Source organism: Gouania willdenowi, chromosome 1, assembly GCF_900634775.1.
Source record: "Gouania willdenowi chromosome 1, fGouWil2.1, whole genome shotgun sequence".
Classification (NCBI taxonomy): Eukaryota; Metazoa; Chordata; class Actinopteri; order Blenniiformes; family Gobiesocidae; genus Gouania; species Gouania willdenowi.
The window spans coordinates 43,744,434-43,760,454 of NC_041044.1; the positions used below are offsets into that span (position 1 = coordinate 43,744,434).

The 16,021-nt window shown below is 37.9% G+C and overlaps 1 long non-coding RNA gene across 1 annotated transcript; it reads left to right on the plus strand.

Moving 5' to 3' along the window:
* The first annotated feature begins 1,373 nt into the window (after window positions 1-1,373).
* Window positions 1,374-15,098, plus strand: LOC114471907 (uncharacterized). The gene is made up of 3 exons (XR_003675041.1): window positions 1,374-1,536; window positions 1,850-1,851; window positions 15,064-15,098. It is a non-coding gene; the product is annotated as an uncharacterized LOC114471907 (long non-coding RNA).
* Window positions 15,099-16,021: the final 923 nt, after the last annotated feature.

Consider the following 16,021-nt stretch of genomic DNA (forward strand, 5'->3'; position numbering starts at 1 on the left):
TGTTAGCTCAGCGCATAACAATCAGTCCCACATGTTACTGTTGGCTTAGCATGTAGCCACCAGTCCTGCATGTTTGTGTTAGCTTAGCTTGTAGCAAACCAGTCCCGTATGTTTGTGTTAGCTTAGCATATAGCAACCAGTCCCTTATGTTTGTTTTAGCTTAGCATGTAGCAACAAGTACTACATATTGGTGTTAGCGTAGCATATAAAACCAGTCCTACGTGTTGGTGTTAGCTTAGCATGTAGCAACCAATCCCTTAAGTTTGTTTTCGCTTAGCATGTAGCAACAAGTACTACATGTTGGTGTTAGTGTAGCACATAAAACCAGTCCCACATGTTTGTGTTAGCTTAGCACATAGCTGCGCACACCTTGCACTGTTTTCATGGTAACCATCTTTGAGTTATTGTCCTTAAACCATTGATGAGTTGTTTTACTGGTCTGGTCCTCTGGTGATGAGTCGGCTCATTTGGAAACTAAACAGTTGTAGAGTGCGAGACCAAAGCAGCCTGTTAATAGCTGATCCAATCGCTGTGTGACAAATGTCAGCATCCTAAATAGCAATCTGGGAAACGGCCTCATTTTCCGCTCCATTGTCCGCCCGTCGATTGTGTCGCCGCCGCCAACTGGAGTCGGATCATCTGGCCGACGACAACGAGGAAATGAAGGTCAGCGAGACAACGGCGCTGCGGGATTCATCGACTGAGGCCGAGGCAGAGGTCGAGTCAGCTCATCAGCAGGTAAATGATTTCAGCTGCAGAAAGAGGAGGAGGACGCGTGGAAAATACAAGACATTATCAGTTCATTTGACCTTTCCTCTGATTTTCTGCCTCTGAAACTAAAAACAACCGTAAATGTTTTTATTTTTAATGTAATGAGCTACTGTAGAGGACAACAGATGAAGAATATGTGAGATAAAATTAATTAATTCATTATAAAAATAATAATCAACAGTTTTTCCACCATAAATAAAGTTATAAAAGTCTTTTATTTTGAAACCGAGGTGCAGATGTGTGTTAAGGGTTTATCCTTAGAGGTCCACCATGATGTTCTACATCAGTGGTTCTCACCTTCTGGGTTAGGACCCCACTTGTTTCATCCTACACTGGGTGGGGGTCGCCAGATGCCTTCAAGAATTTTTTTCTTAACAAAACTAATATTTTCACAACAATTTAAGCCCATTTTTTACCTTTTTTATTTTTCATTCACCATAACCCTAACTTTTTTTTTTGTTGCTCCTTTTAATGCATTTTTGCTACATTATTCCCATTTCTGACACTTCTCCATCACATTTTAATGCCTTTTCTGCACATTTTTTCCACTTTCCAGACATGTTCAGCACTTATAAACCCTTTCCACCACTTTTCCACCAAATGTCACACGTTGACCCATTATTGTCACTTTTAACCTCTTTTCACCACATTTAATGCTTTTTTTGGCCAATTTAACCACATTCAATATTTGTCATGTCCATTATTTGCCAGTTTAAACTTATTGTTCCAATGTTGACACATTGAACCCTTTTTAATACTTTTTCTGTCAGTTTTTTGCAACTTTTAACCAATTTCTAGACTTTTTAAAATCCCATTTCACCACCTTTTCCACCATTTTTGGTCACATTCAACCCATTTTATTTCTGATTTAAACAAGGATTTACATCTTTAAGATGATTATATACTACGGAGCTAATAATACTTAACTCTGGATAACAGTGGATATTATTCAGATGTAAACTGGCAAATAATGAGCAAGACAAATGGTGAATGTGGTTAAATGTACAATATGAAATATGGTGAAAAGAGGTAAAAAGTGACAATAATGGGTCAACATATGCAAGATTAGGTGGAAAAGTGGTGGAAAGGGTTTATAAGAGCTGAAAATGTATTTAAAAGTGAAAATAATGTGCAGAAAAGGAATAAAAATTTGATGTAGAAGTGTCAGAAATGAGAATAATGTAGCAACAATGCATTAAAAGGAGCAAAAATATGGCAAGAAAAAGTGATGAAAATAAGTTAAAATATGGTTAGTTTGGTGAAAAGAGTAAAAATAAGCAAAAATAGTCTCAAATTGGTAAAAAAAAATATTCTTAGTTTCTTGAAGGCATCTGCCTGAGACGAAGTAAATCTGATCACATGTAGTTCCTGGTGGAAGATCTATATATATATATATATATATATATGTATATATATGTATATATATATATATATATATATATATATATATATATATATATATCAGCCACAGGAATCACTGAGTCAGGACTTTTATTTTCTCCAGGTTCAGCACATTTCTCCTCCACTCACTGCTCATTATTTAATGACGGGGGGAATCACAGCTATTATCGTCAGCGGCCAAAGAAAGAAGCAACACAATACTAATGCTAATCTCTGCGTGAAAAGACGCAGCGTGCGTCTCGTGTCGGGAATCTCATTTCCTTTGTGCTCTGAGAATCAACTCCCAGATCAGTTTAATTAAATCATGTATAATTCAGGACCGTGATCTGCTTTACGCCCCACACACACACACACACACACACACACACACACACACTCACTCACGTTAAACAGAGAAACATAAACCAGACCAAACCGACACTGAATGACCGCCAAGAGCAGCACAGCGGTGGTTATGAGACGCACAACAGCCCAAATGTGACCAACAATTGGTGAAATATGGCTCAGGAGTAACATCACACACACATTAAAGCTGCACAACAATATGAAACTCGCTAAACGCTACAATTATGAGACACACGCACAAGTGGAATTCCCCCCAAAATGCAGATTATTAAACCATAGGATTGAAGTGGAGAGGAATACATTTTTAATTAAAAGAAATCTAAGCACAAAAAGCAACATAATATAAGTTAAAAAGAGATAAATATATACCAATGTACGATACACAATGTTTGACAAATTAGATTAAATTAAGGAAAAGGTGAATAGCTTAAATTTGATTGTAAATGGTTGTAATATGTTTAAAATAGAGACAATAATGACCTTTAAGATGACCTTTAAAAGACAGAAAGAACACAAAAAAGGATCTGCCGAGGTCTCATCCAATCAGACGCAGGATCAAACCTTTGTTGTATACACCAGTGACGTGCCGTCAGGGTAGGCAAGGTAGGCAGTGCCTACCCAAGGGTGAATTGATATTTTGATTATTTGTTTTAATTATAATATAATTATTAATTATTTATTTTTCCATTTCCAATAGCCTACAGTACCTACATGTTTGAAAGTGTCCGCATTTTGTGTGTTTCATAGGCCAAATTACTAAACAGCGCTATTTCCTGGAACAGCTGCACAGTCTCAATCCGCTGTAAGGCAGAGGGAGGCCACGCCCCCTCCCAAAGGCACGCTGCTCCTCTGCCTCTGTTCCCACTGCGTGTTTTTACGTGTCAGTTCCCCAAGATGACAACCATTTACGTCCAAAGGCAGCGTAGAGAGCTGCCTTTGGACGTAACCGCGCTATGCTAGATGCTATACTTAAGTTCACAGTACATTAGTGAATAGATTCCACGTGACCGCTGCTGCTACGTTCTCTAACTAGTGGGCGGGATAACACTACAGTCAGGATGACAGCGCTAGAGACGATAAAGAAACTTTTTTTTGAGGAAAAACGACAGCTTTTAAAAGATGGAGACCAACACCTGAGCTACCAGACCTTCAGCAAAGGTAAGGTCAGAACATTGTTGGTATTTTCTACAGTGAATGGAACAAAAGGAAGGATTGACTTTGTGGATGCTCCTCACTGAGGATGTTCTGAGTTGTTGTTGTTGTCATTTTCTCCATGTTTCTGTTTCCAACACAAACAACAGATGCGCTGCCTTGTCATGAGATATATGTTGTTGGAGAGTATGGAGGCTATATTAATAATTGTTTATGTTTCTTTAATGGTGTTTATGATGTTGATTTTGTTAGATGGATAAATACTTGTTCATGTGGATCTTGTTGGATTTTTTTTTTCTTATTATGAATTTTATATTTTGATAAGTGCATTGAGATGACTTTGTTGTAAATTGCTTTATACAAATAAAATTGATTTGAATTGAATTAACACTTGACAGCAGAAACATATGAAATTGTCATTGGTGGTCTCCATTTGCAACGTGCCTACCCAGCCCTAGTGGTCACAGCACGTCACTGGTATACACACTAGTTTAGTTCCACACTTTTCAAACTGAATTTGAACAGAAGAAGAAGGACCATCATCATCATCATGTGCGGCCACTTGTAGTAGAGTATGATTGTCCTCTTTCTAGATCAGGGGTGTCAAACTTATTTTAGTTCAGGGGCCGAATTTCAACATCAATGTGCACTTCCTGTTATGGATTAGACGTAAAGTATGGAATCAACAATATCTAAGCAATAAGTGACAGATACTTAACCCTCAAATATTACCAACACATTTTCCCCTTGGGGTCAATCTGACCCCAGGAATATTTGCCTCCAGAAAATTATTGTCAGAAAATTGTGGACCAAGTTTTGGTGTCAGACACTTTATTTATTTATTTATTTATTTATTGAATACATAAATAAACCCTTGATAATGAAATCTTGACCTGTTTTGTAGCACCTTTAAATTAGAAATGATTTATAAATCTTTCATCCAAATCTTTTATAATACATTATTATATATATTGGGGTGCACATTCATGACTCTCACACAGTGAACCATTGATGTTGGTCCCATCAAATTTGTAAAAGTCATGAAATATGAAGCAAAAACAAAAATGTTTACTTTTGTTTATTTTTTTAATAATAAACATTGAATGGGATGAGATTCAAATTAATCTTTGGAAACTTGGAAATATACTTCAGTGGGAATGCTCATCATCATACTAATAGTATATAGTAGACAGTATATGGTGTGGTGTGTGGAACATTAGTGTGACATTTACAACACAGCCACACATTGCAAATGTATTACACACATGGTAAACACACACTGTAAACACACTGTTAACATCGTGTATGTTGTTGTGTGATTACATGCAGTGTGTACAGTGTTTGTTGTGCGTGTAACAGACTAAACAGAGTGTAAACACACTGCTTTTCTTACTGCTAATGACTCACTAGAATAGAAACACTTAACACTGAAAGACACACACACACACACACACACTGTCAGACTGGGGCAGTCATCCGTGTCCGTCCTGGCTGCTTCTCGCTGATGTGGGAATAATTCCCGTAGTTAGGACACGACTCCATCGATAGGGGCTGATTTAGAGCGACTCATTTTGAGGAAAATCCATATTGTGTCATTACAACACTGGGACGCCGTGTCAGCGCTAATCGGGTTTCCTTCACTGCGGAAAAATGAGAGACTGCAGACACGTTCTGCTCAAGGTTTGTTACCAGTACACAGGAAACTTAACTAGTACTAGTAGTACTCAGAGTACTATAGTACTCAGAGTACTCAGAGTACTAGTTAATACAAACACAGCTGCTTTGAATCACTAGAAAACAAACATTGTTGAACCTTTAGTAAAATGACAAGTTTAATATTTGACCGTGAAACCATGACTTACCGTAAATATTTTACTGTGAAAGCATGACCTAAATGTTTTACTTTGAAACCATGGAATAAATGTTTTACTTTGGAATCACAAGTTAAACATTTTACTGTAAAACCACGATTTAAATATTTTTCTGTGAAAACATGAGTTAAATATTTTACTTTGAAAACATGACTTACTATAAATGTTTCACTTTGAAACCACAATTTAAATGTTTTGCTTTAAAATCACAAGTTTTAATTGTTCTCTGAAAGAATGAGTTAAATGTTTTACTGTGAAAGAATGAGTTAAATGTTTTACTGTGAAAGAATGAGTTAAATGTTTTACTGTGAAAGAATGAGTTAAATGTTTTACTGTGAAAGAATGAGTTAAATGTTTTACTGTGAAAGAATGAGTTAAATGTTTTACTGTGAAAGAATGAGTTAAATGTTTTACTGTGGAAGCACAAGTTAAATGTTTTACTTTGAAAACATGACTTGCCGTAAATGTTGTACTTTGAAATAAATGCTTTACTGTGAAACCATGAGTTAAATGTTTTACTTTGAAAGCATGAGTTAAATGTCACGGTCCAGCTGAACGTCACATTCATGCTGATGGATGGGTCGGATGGAGAGGTGGACGAGGGGCTGCTTATCATTCCTCGTCCAGGCTGTTGGACACATTAATGTAATTGGACGACGTCCCCGAGACATCGCTGTCATTTGAGCGTGGTAACGGCCGCCCGTTGAACTCCAGAGGACAGCACTAATTTCAGATTTACAATGATTGATTTCTTATTGCTATCAATAAGTCATGGAACGCCCACAAGTGTCCTTCCCTCGCACAGATTAATGAGAGCTGATTGTGGGCTCGGCCTTTAAGGCGCCGACCTTCAGCCAAGACAATTCTTCAGTTTTCTTTTTCTGTTTGCACAGCTCTGACCTGTTGGGTCCTGTGGAGGTGTGCTGTGGTATCTAGGATACTTCTGGGGTTGAATTTAAATTAGATTAAACCAATTGTACCAAAGTTTATAAATTCAAAATAGATACATTAAAATAATACGTACAGATTCGTATTCATAGAAAGAAAATCACCAACTGGGATTACCATGTGTGAGTTTGCAAAGTTGTGCGATTTGTGTACAAGTGCTAAGTACAAACACACAAAGCGTATGAAAAATGGATTAGAATTTTTTTTAAATAATCTATTTTCCAATTAAATACATAGAAAGTCATTCCACTGAAATCATAACATAACCTAATCGCTAAAGCGGACATGGGCTCGTCTGTGAACGGTCGCATTTACAGACCTTGGAGTCGCTGTTAGCTTACCAATAAATGGGAAGAGATTCATTGTCTTTATAATAAGTGCTGACTAGGCACTGGGAGTGAGGCCCAAGGCCAACACAGGCTGACTTGATAATAATGTATCATGTTTTTCTGCAGTCAGTGTCTTCTCCTCGTCCTTCTCTCTCTGCTCTGTTTCAGGTGTCGTGAAGTTGATGATGTCACTTCCTGATCTGTGGTTCACGACTCAACTAGTCCTGGACACTCTGATGTTCTATCTCTCTATCCTGTTCTGTTGGTCCTTCTGTCCACTAACCCCAACCAGTCCACGCAGATGGCTGCCACCTCTGAACCTGGTTCTAACGGAGATTTATTCCTGATAAAAGGAAGTTGTTTCTTCTCACTGTCGCTAAATGCTTGTTCATGTGGATCTTGTTGGGTTTTTTTCTTTCTTATTATGAATTTTATATTTTGATAAGTGCATTGCGATGACTTTGTTGTAATTTGCGCTAAACAAATAAAGTTGAATTGAATTTAATGTAATTTCAACACATTTTTAGGACATCCCACGCACTTTGGTCTCAAACAATTCTAAAAGTGTTCTGTGATTATTCAATAGGCACACTGTAAATCTAAATGATTTTTTTCTTACATTCCCACATGCAGTTATTGGCCAATTAAAATAGTTTTAAAAAAGTATATTTTCATATTTCCAAAGCGTGTGACCCAAGAACCAATGCATATATGTGCCTAATGATTAGTGATGTGAACAGTCTATGTTCATAGCTCTAAGCTGATCACATTACAGGGAGCTGAGACATATGCTATGTAGTTTACTGAAGACCCAAACATGTTCCAGACCCAAACACACACTGACATGTCCACCAGATAGGATGTATAGCAGATCTTTGTCTATATTCTGAGAGAGTAGGTGGAGCTTATTAATATACCATATTTACCTTTCTATGTGATGGAGTTCCTGATATATTAGAAGATGAAAATGGAAGAAAAATTAGGACGAACGAAAATGGAACCCTTGGTAATTGAAATGCATGGGTCATTTGATGAAATTACATTAAATGATCTTGTAATTTGAAAACTTCCTGTTAGTTTGTGCGTGAAGCTGAGGGGGCGGGGCTTGGATCACATGTTTAAACTCAAGTCTCCTCATTCCGAGTTGTTATGGTAAAAAAGTCCGTAGTCACTGATGGTTGTTTACGAGTTGGATCAGTTTGTGTCGTCGCTCTCATCGCTTTTACGAAAAACATTTTTCTTTTGTCACTACTTTTTTTTTTGGTGCCTAATTTTGTTAAATTACACTTTTAATGTCCCATTAAACACATGTTGTGAAACGTGTGTGTGTGTGTGTGTGTGTGTGTGCTTTATTGGAGTCTGTTTAATTACAGTAACGGCGAGGCTTTCTGCCAGCAGCATGTTAATGGGAAACCAGCTGTAATTTCATGATAAATGGATGCACACATTGACTTTATTGCCATCTTTGTGCTTTATTAAACAAATAAATCCCCCCAAACATCCTTTTTTTTTTTTCATTATTCATCAGCAGAAATGTAATATTGAAACTAACAGAGGGAGCAGCGCTGCGAGTGTGGTGACGTTTCTCTGAACTCTTTCATGCCTTAGTGAAGAATTGACGTTTTTTGTGTCGTGACCTTTTCTTCTTCCAGGTACGACCACGACTGGGAATCGATTCCACCAACGACAGATCAGATTTATATCAGAAACTAGAGGAAAGAGAAGCGAGCAACACTGTTTATAGATATACAATCTTTGAAACACCATGTGACTGTTCCTGGTTACAGATATATGAAGAATAGATCCACTCCTGTTCTTTGTTACAGACCATGGGTGCATCGATCTGGCCAATCACTGATCTACAGGCAGCCTGACCTGCTGATTCCCATTTTGGCTATCTGAATTATATCACTTCCTTTAGTCTTTCATTTTTCAAAAACTAGAAAAAATACACAGCAGTATTTTGGTTTTACAAATAACAAAAATCACAATGTTTATGTGGATGATAAATTAATAATCTACAGGACAAACTAACAAAACTGTAAACCACCAATAAATTGTCCTGAATTTTAGGTTTCTTTGTAGTTCAGAAACAAAAAATGTCCAAATGCAGCAGCTTTGTAGATATTTAAATGTAAAAATAGCTAAAATATCTAAAAATAACTTGCAACAGCTTAAAGGACAAAATCTCCTAAAAGTCAAACATTCTCCAAAAAATAAGATAAAGTGCTTCATGTGTAACATTTTCAAAAGTCAACGTAGCTTTAGCATTAGCTTGATTGCTAGCTTAAAACGCTGCATACTCAGCGGTGTGGTGGTTTCTTGAATGGTGGTTGAGGTAACGTTTTAACCAAGACTTATTTCTACATGACACAAATTACAAATTGCGATCCTTTGCTCTCTTTTTTTGTGTAATACTGACAAACTGTCGACATGCTAGGTTGACCGTGCTCTGGGTGACTGTTGTTGTTAACCTGAGGCATGCACACATGACCTGGTGGGCGGGGCCTGTCAATCATCTAACAGCAGAAGGGGACAGTGGCTGACTTTAAGACCTTTGCAGAGGTAGAAAATATCGGTTTCATATGCAAGTATTGGCCGATTGCTGATCCCCCAAAATGAGGGAAATAGGTAGTGATCGATTGGTGCATCCTTATTACAGACATATAAAGAATAGAACATTAACATTTAGATGCAGTTGTTTAAATGGAAACATCCAAATATTTCAGGTCTTTTCTTCCCGTCTGTGCAGTGGTCGTTTCGTATTTCTTTCAAACACGCTTGTGTTTTTATTGGCCTGATTTAGAAGTTAGAAGTTATCTGCCCGTTATTTCTGGAGCCTTCTTAGAAATTAGATTATTAGTGTTAGAGTTTATTCCCTGGTTTCTCATGAATAAACTTATGGACTAAGCCCTTTTTTTTTTCATCTAGGACCAAAATTCCTCCTTTAAAACAAACCCAAATGTGATCGAACATTATTATCCCAGTATTTGGTCAAACGAAACTTCTCTATGTCCAATAATAAGTTGGTAATGTAGCCATAACATGAGTGACAGGTCCCTGATTTTAAATAATTAGCAGCTGTGCTAACGGTTATCTGAGCCATCAGTTAATTAGTCTCCAGTGATGAGACATGGTTTGTAGTTTCCAGTTTAAAGTCGACACCGTGTAGAGAAACATTAACGTTGAGATGCTTCATCGTGTGTTTTTTAAAGGTCAGTATGTAGCATCGGCGCCGTGTGTCGTCCTGAATACACACATCCCTCAAAACAAAGAAGGAAACACAGGACGACGCCATTTTTAGGAATCCTCATCCTGTTAGTGGAGCTAGCATTAGCTTATTTGATTCATAGGTCCAATGTTATTGTTTATAGTTCACAAAGCCATTGATTTAAGAGGAGCACTTTGGACTAAAAGAATTTGCGTTGCTATGGCAATAAAAAAAAGAATTGCCAACTCTTTTGGCTGTATGTGTTTATTGTCAATGAACACAAGTTTGTACACATTACTAAAAGCTTAGATATTTGTGAGCAGAATGAACAGCATTACTTTTACCCATTGAGCAATTACTAGACATTTGTTTACATTTAAAGTTAGAGAAATTGTGCAGGGAATTGAACTAGGTTCCACTTGATGATTGCTCAAAGGAAGGTAGAAGGAGGCTCTGATCACACTGAGCTAAAGCTAAATCTCAGGGTAAAACTTGTGGAAGCAAAGTAGGGGATTAATGTTAAATATTCTCACAAAAAGTATAATTATGAGAAAAGGAAGATTGGAGCAACATTTTAAGATACAATTTGTGACTGTAGCTGCCAGATTAAAGCTTTAACAGCAGTTTTTCTCAAAGTTCATGAGCAGCAGCTGTCACACTCTAGCAGGCCTAATCAAGCGCTCTAAGGCTGACAAAAGAAAAACCTTAAATCACATTAAAAGTAAGACAGTTAGAATTTAACAAATTCATTATTATCATTGTCACTAGGCAGCAGAACATTTTGATCTTTGAATGGTGTAAATAAGTTAAGATTTGTCAGAGTGAAACCTGTACAACGCAGATAGATTTGTCAATTCGAAAATGCACAACATTTTAGTGCAAAAATTGTGTCTGAGTTACATATTGACGGTGATGCAGCAGTTTATAGTAAAAGCATAAAACCTGATATTACTTTAAAAGTAAAAGTATATACATAGCAGCACTGTAACGTTTTCATACTTGAATAGTGTAAATCAATTAAGAATTGACAGAGTAGCAACGGGTCAAAGTATGGTCATAAGAAATGTAATTATTTGGATCTTATGCTTTGCATTCCCACAATAATAAAGAAATTGGAAATTAAAAGTGGGAATGGTTTTGCATTCCCACAATGAACCAGGAATTAGACTGAGCCACAAGTGCCTGCGAGCCCCTCCCTCCCTCCTGCTAAGCAGAGGGAGGGACCAGGTGGAAGCCACTCCCACTCGTGAGTGTGCACACCTGATTCTTTTAATGAGACTAACCTGTCACTGTGGTTGTGAACGTGTCCAATGGCAGTGCTTGTTTAGCAGCTTATGGTAGAAATAGTTGTTTCTCCTCAAATGGGACTGAACTTAGATATAAAAACTCAGGAATTAGACTGACTCACACATAGTTGACATTAAGTTTATCAGGAATTAGACTGACCCACATGGTGCTAACAGAGACAATTGGATTCCTTGTATGTTTTATGGAACATACATATCAACATGTGCCACTATAGAAACTAAATGTTTTTGGGTACTCTGGGTGTAAAATTAGTCAGGATTAGTTAGTCCTCATTAACCAAGCGTTCAATAAACAGGATAATTAATGACGGAGCAGAAACAGTGGCACTCTTCAGAGGAAAGTCCCTGCAGGACCTTTCATGCTCTCCTTCTGTCCAGGATGTTAGCAGAGCATGAAATTAATACACCGTGATAAATTATTCATTATCCCAGCTTGGTTTTATTCATCAGCGCTCGCAGGAAGCCATGTTGACAGCGCAGGACTCCGAATGTGGCCGAGCTCGTTTGTTTTAGTCGGGAACAAGAGGAGAACGTGACATTGTTACAAATTAATTACGTCGTGAGGGTGAACGTGTGACCCTCAGAACCATGGATGGTGTCACATCAGAGCTCTTTCTGTCCCTCGGAGGGTCACACAGGCCTGGATAGTGGGGTGACCATATGTGTCCTTTTTTCACACCTTGTCAGGGCACATTTTACAAACTAATGAAATTGTCCGGGTTTCTTTGAACGCATCCCAGGAACACGTTTATTTAAAACAACGTATTCCTGCTAATATTTGCTCTATTGGAGCCATTCTACTAGTTTCTGAACGCTAATGGTTGCTCTTTACAGCCAATATTGTATCATTATGGTAATTTTACTCACAAGTGACAGAATCATTGAAGATACTGTGTTTTGATGAAATTGTCACACAGGTGGAAAGAGATTAAAAGAGACCAAATAACTGGATTTAATTGAAAAGATTATTTATGGAAGTGCATATTTAATGATAATTTACTGTTCTGTAAGCCTTGAGTTTTAATGTGTAGGACAGCGGGGCCACAAAAATGTGTTTGTTTGATCGAAAGGCCACGTTTTCAACATTCATGTCAGCACTTAGAATAATCACCAATCTGAGGGTTAACGCCGGGAAGAAAAAAGAGTTCTTGTAGTAATTTTGTGTTTTGTTTTTTTGTCATTCTGTGTATGTTTCTCTTTATGAGGCATGTTGTGCATTTCTGTAGTTCTTTTGTGTATTTTTCCTGTAAAATATGTTTTTTGGAGTCATATTGTGTATTTGTGCTGCCATTTTGCATTTTTAGGAATAATTTCTGTATTTCAGTAGTCATTTTGCTTGTTTTTCTTGTCTTTTTGTGTACTTTTGTTGTCATTTTTGTAATTTTGTATGTTTTTCTGAGTAAATTTGTGTATTACTGTTGTGTATGCATTTGGTGTTTCATGCCCAATGTGGCACTAATAATATTTTAAGTCTAATGCTAAGAAATGTCTGGGTCTCCGCTTCTGTCTACACGTACCACGCTATGTTTACTCAGAGAGAAGTGGTCATGTGATCAGGTACGTCACCTCCTGTGACGTGTATTTGCGGAAAAAGTGTTTCCCTAGCGCTTTTGCGACACATTTCAATATTGAAACGTCTGAAATTCCTCCTCATGAAAGCGTAAATACATTTTTTGTGATATTTCAGTATTTTTTTTTTAAAATTTGGGTGTTTCCATTACCAATTTTCTTTGTTGCGCTGTTTAGATTTTGCACTTCTCGGGGGGTAATAGAAATGCAGCTAGTAATTGGTTTGTTCCCAGTATTCCCAGGAATAACATTGAGTGAAAACTAAGGATGCGGTGAAATAAAAATTTTTGGCTGAAACCGAAAATCAAGGGGGAAATCCGAAACACAGAAAGAAATGATCATGCCAATTTTTAGGACCATTGCATTTATGGGTATACATACTGTATAGTAACCACACTAAAATTAAAGCATTGCAATTATATAAATTATAAATTATATAAATAGTATTTCTTCAAAGAAAATAAATAAATAAAGTTCAGAGGATCTGAAAAGTAGTTTGGATTCTTTGGAAGCGTGTCAGGAGTGGAAGCAGAAGCTACACGTAGCTACAGCATCAACGTGACACAGAAAGATGAATTACATTGTTTTTGCTCCGTCTCAACCTCTGCTTAGAAGAGGCTTTAGGGCTCAGATGTGTTGAAAAATGCCCGCTCCGTATCCAGAAACTGCACGATCCTGTTTCTGTCCTGTTGTTTTGGTTAAATTTAATCAAAAATGTACTTTCGGGCCTTTTTTGGCCAAAGTTTTTGGTGGCCGAATTTTCGGTGAATTACAGTTGAAAATACTAGAAATGTGTTGGGAAGTCACTTTGGCAGAAGAAATGTACAGCTGTCCTGTAATGTAAATACTGACACACAGCATTAAAGCCCCACTGTTTCAGATGTGTCACCAGTTATGACGATCACCAGTTGAACTGATACACTAACAGATTAACTGCTATTTAGGTTCTTTCTCCCCCAAAATTCATGTAATTTCACCTGGAATAACAAATTTACTTTGGAAGCTGGAAGCGATCCCTGGATTTTTGAGCATCTTCAAAGATTAAACAAGTCATATTTTTACACTCTTTGCTTTTAACTGTTGGCATGTGAAAACTGATGGTTGTGCACGTGGTCAGGAATTATTACGGACATTCGACACGTGTTGCAACGTTCACACATCAAACAGAACAGAGTTAAAGCACTTAATCACCAGCAGGAATCACCCCCCCCCCCACCCCCAACAGTTCTCTTTAAAAACTTACTTTAACCCGGAAACATCTTCAAAGGGAAAATATCTAATGCATGAGCGCCGCAGTACTCCAACTTTTATCTGCACAGCTCCATTCCAAGTCTTTAAATCCTGCTGCTGGGAAAATGATGCCCTCTCAAAGAAAGTTTGTTCACTACATTTATCAGGCGAGCGCTGCTAATACCTTCGTTTGCCCAGAAGTCCAGATTGCTCCTCAACACCAACATCTCCTCATTAAACCCAACAATTCTTCCTCGATCCAGTTCAGCTCTGGCCTTAATGAACCATGTGGTGTTCTGATCTCAGAGGCATAAAGGAGGAGACGGAGAAAGATTTATCGTTCAATCAATGGCCTCTTTAGTTTATTTCTGATGTGGTTTTTAATTAATAGCATAGCCTTAACCCGTCACCCTTTGGCTCTTTCACTGGAGTTAAACGCACTCGGGAAGAAACGAATGGACAGAGATCTGTTAAAACAATAAAATGAGTGATACGCAGACATGGAGCAGTAAGGAGGAGCAGGCGTGTGTAGATATTTGTAGTAACTCAGTTAAAAATCAGATTATTGGGACTCGTTATTCAAAAGATCTGGGTTCAAGATCCTGGTCAAACAATTCAGGCACATTATGAGGGTATTAATCAGGGCAGGTGTTCTCAACCTTGGGGTCAGGACCCCATTTTGGGTCACAAGACCCTGGGAGGGGGTCGCCAGATGCCTTTTAAGATCTAGAAATTTATATTTTTTTGAACAATTTGAGCCCATTTTTGCTTATTTTTAACCTTTTTCTGCAACTTCACCAAACTCACCATATATTAACCTATTTTCATCACTTTTTCTTGTCATTTTTGCTCTTTTTAATGCATTTTTGTTACATTACTCCCATTTCTGACACTTTTACATCCAAATTTCCTTTTTACCACTTTTTCAGTTTGTTTTTGGCCACTCTAATTTGCAACTTTTAAAATTGTGGTTTTTAAAATCTCATTTCAACACCTTTTCCACCATTTGGTGATTTAAAAAAAAACTCAAATGAACCATAGGAACTCAGTGAGTGACTGAGATGAACTCAGATCTATGAAGAGAAGTCACGACATTTGAAAGAACCAACAATTACTTTCCTTCCTGAGGAGTCAGAGTGACTTTGACTTTTAGCAGCTCGGTGAAAAGAGTCACACATATATAATGAGTCAGTTTGTGACTCACTGAGGTGACGCTTCCTCCACCGAGCGTGGCTGTAATTTACCAACAAACAGACGCTACGAAACGTGACCTCAGAGTCCTTCATTGTCTGGTTCTGCTTAACCAAACCCCCCCAAAAAAAACTCCACGAGAGTCCTTAATGTGTTGGCGGCAAAGAGTTTTTTGGCTAATTTGAGAGCAGCTGTATCTTCACCCAGAGCCATAAGACACGAGGCTTTAGAGGATTAGGAGAGGTTTCTATACACAAAGCTGAGATGTTTCTACTCAGTGGGAGGTACTGAACCAACCGCTGCTTTAAAAACGCTGCCATGGATGAACGGTGAATCTCAGACAAAGTCATCCTGAACTCTGTCCACACCAAGGTTTTCATCATTGACAAACATCGAGTCTTTATCCACACGACACAGAGATGATTATCATGCTGAGTCAGCAGGGATTCATCAGAACGACTCTTCACTGGGACACAATGAGAGATGGTTCTGTCAGCTGTTTTCATCATATCTAACATAGATCTGCTCACTGGGGAATTCACAGGGACGATCATTGTCTCACCATGAGGGAAGAGTGGGTGGAGCCAAAGGGAAGGAGGGAGTGAAAGAACTGTGTGAATCAGATCAACTTGGATCCGACATTGTTACACCTAGGAGAGCGGGAAGGCAACAGGGGAGAGGGAGTCAGGGTAGGTA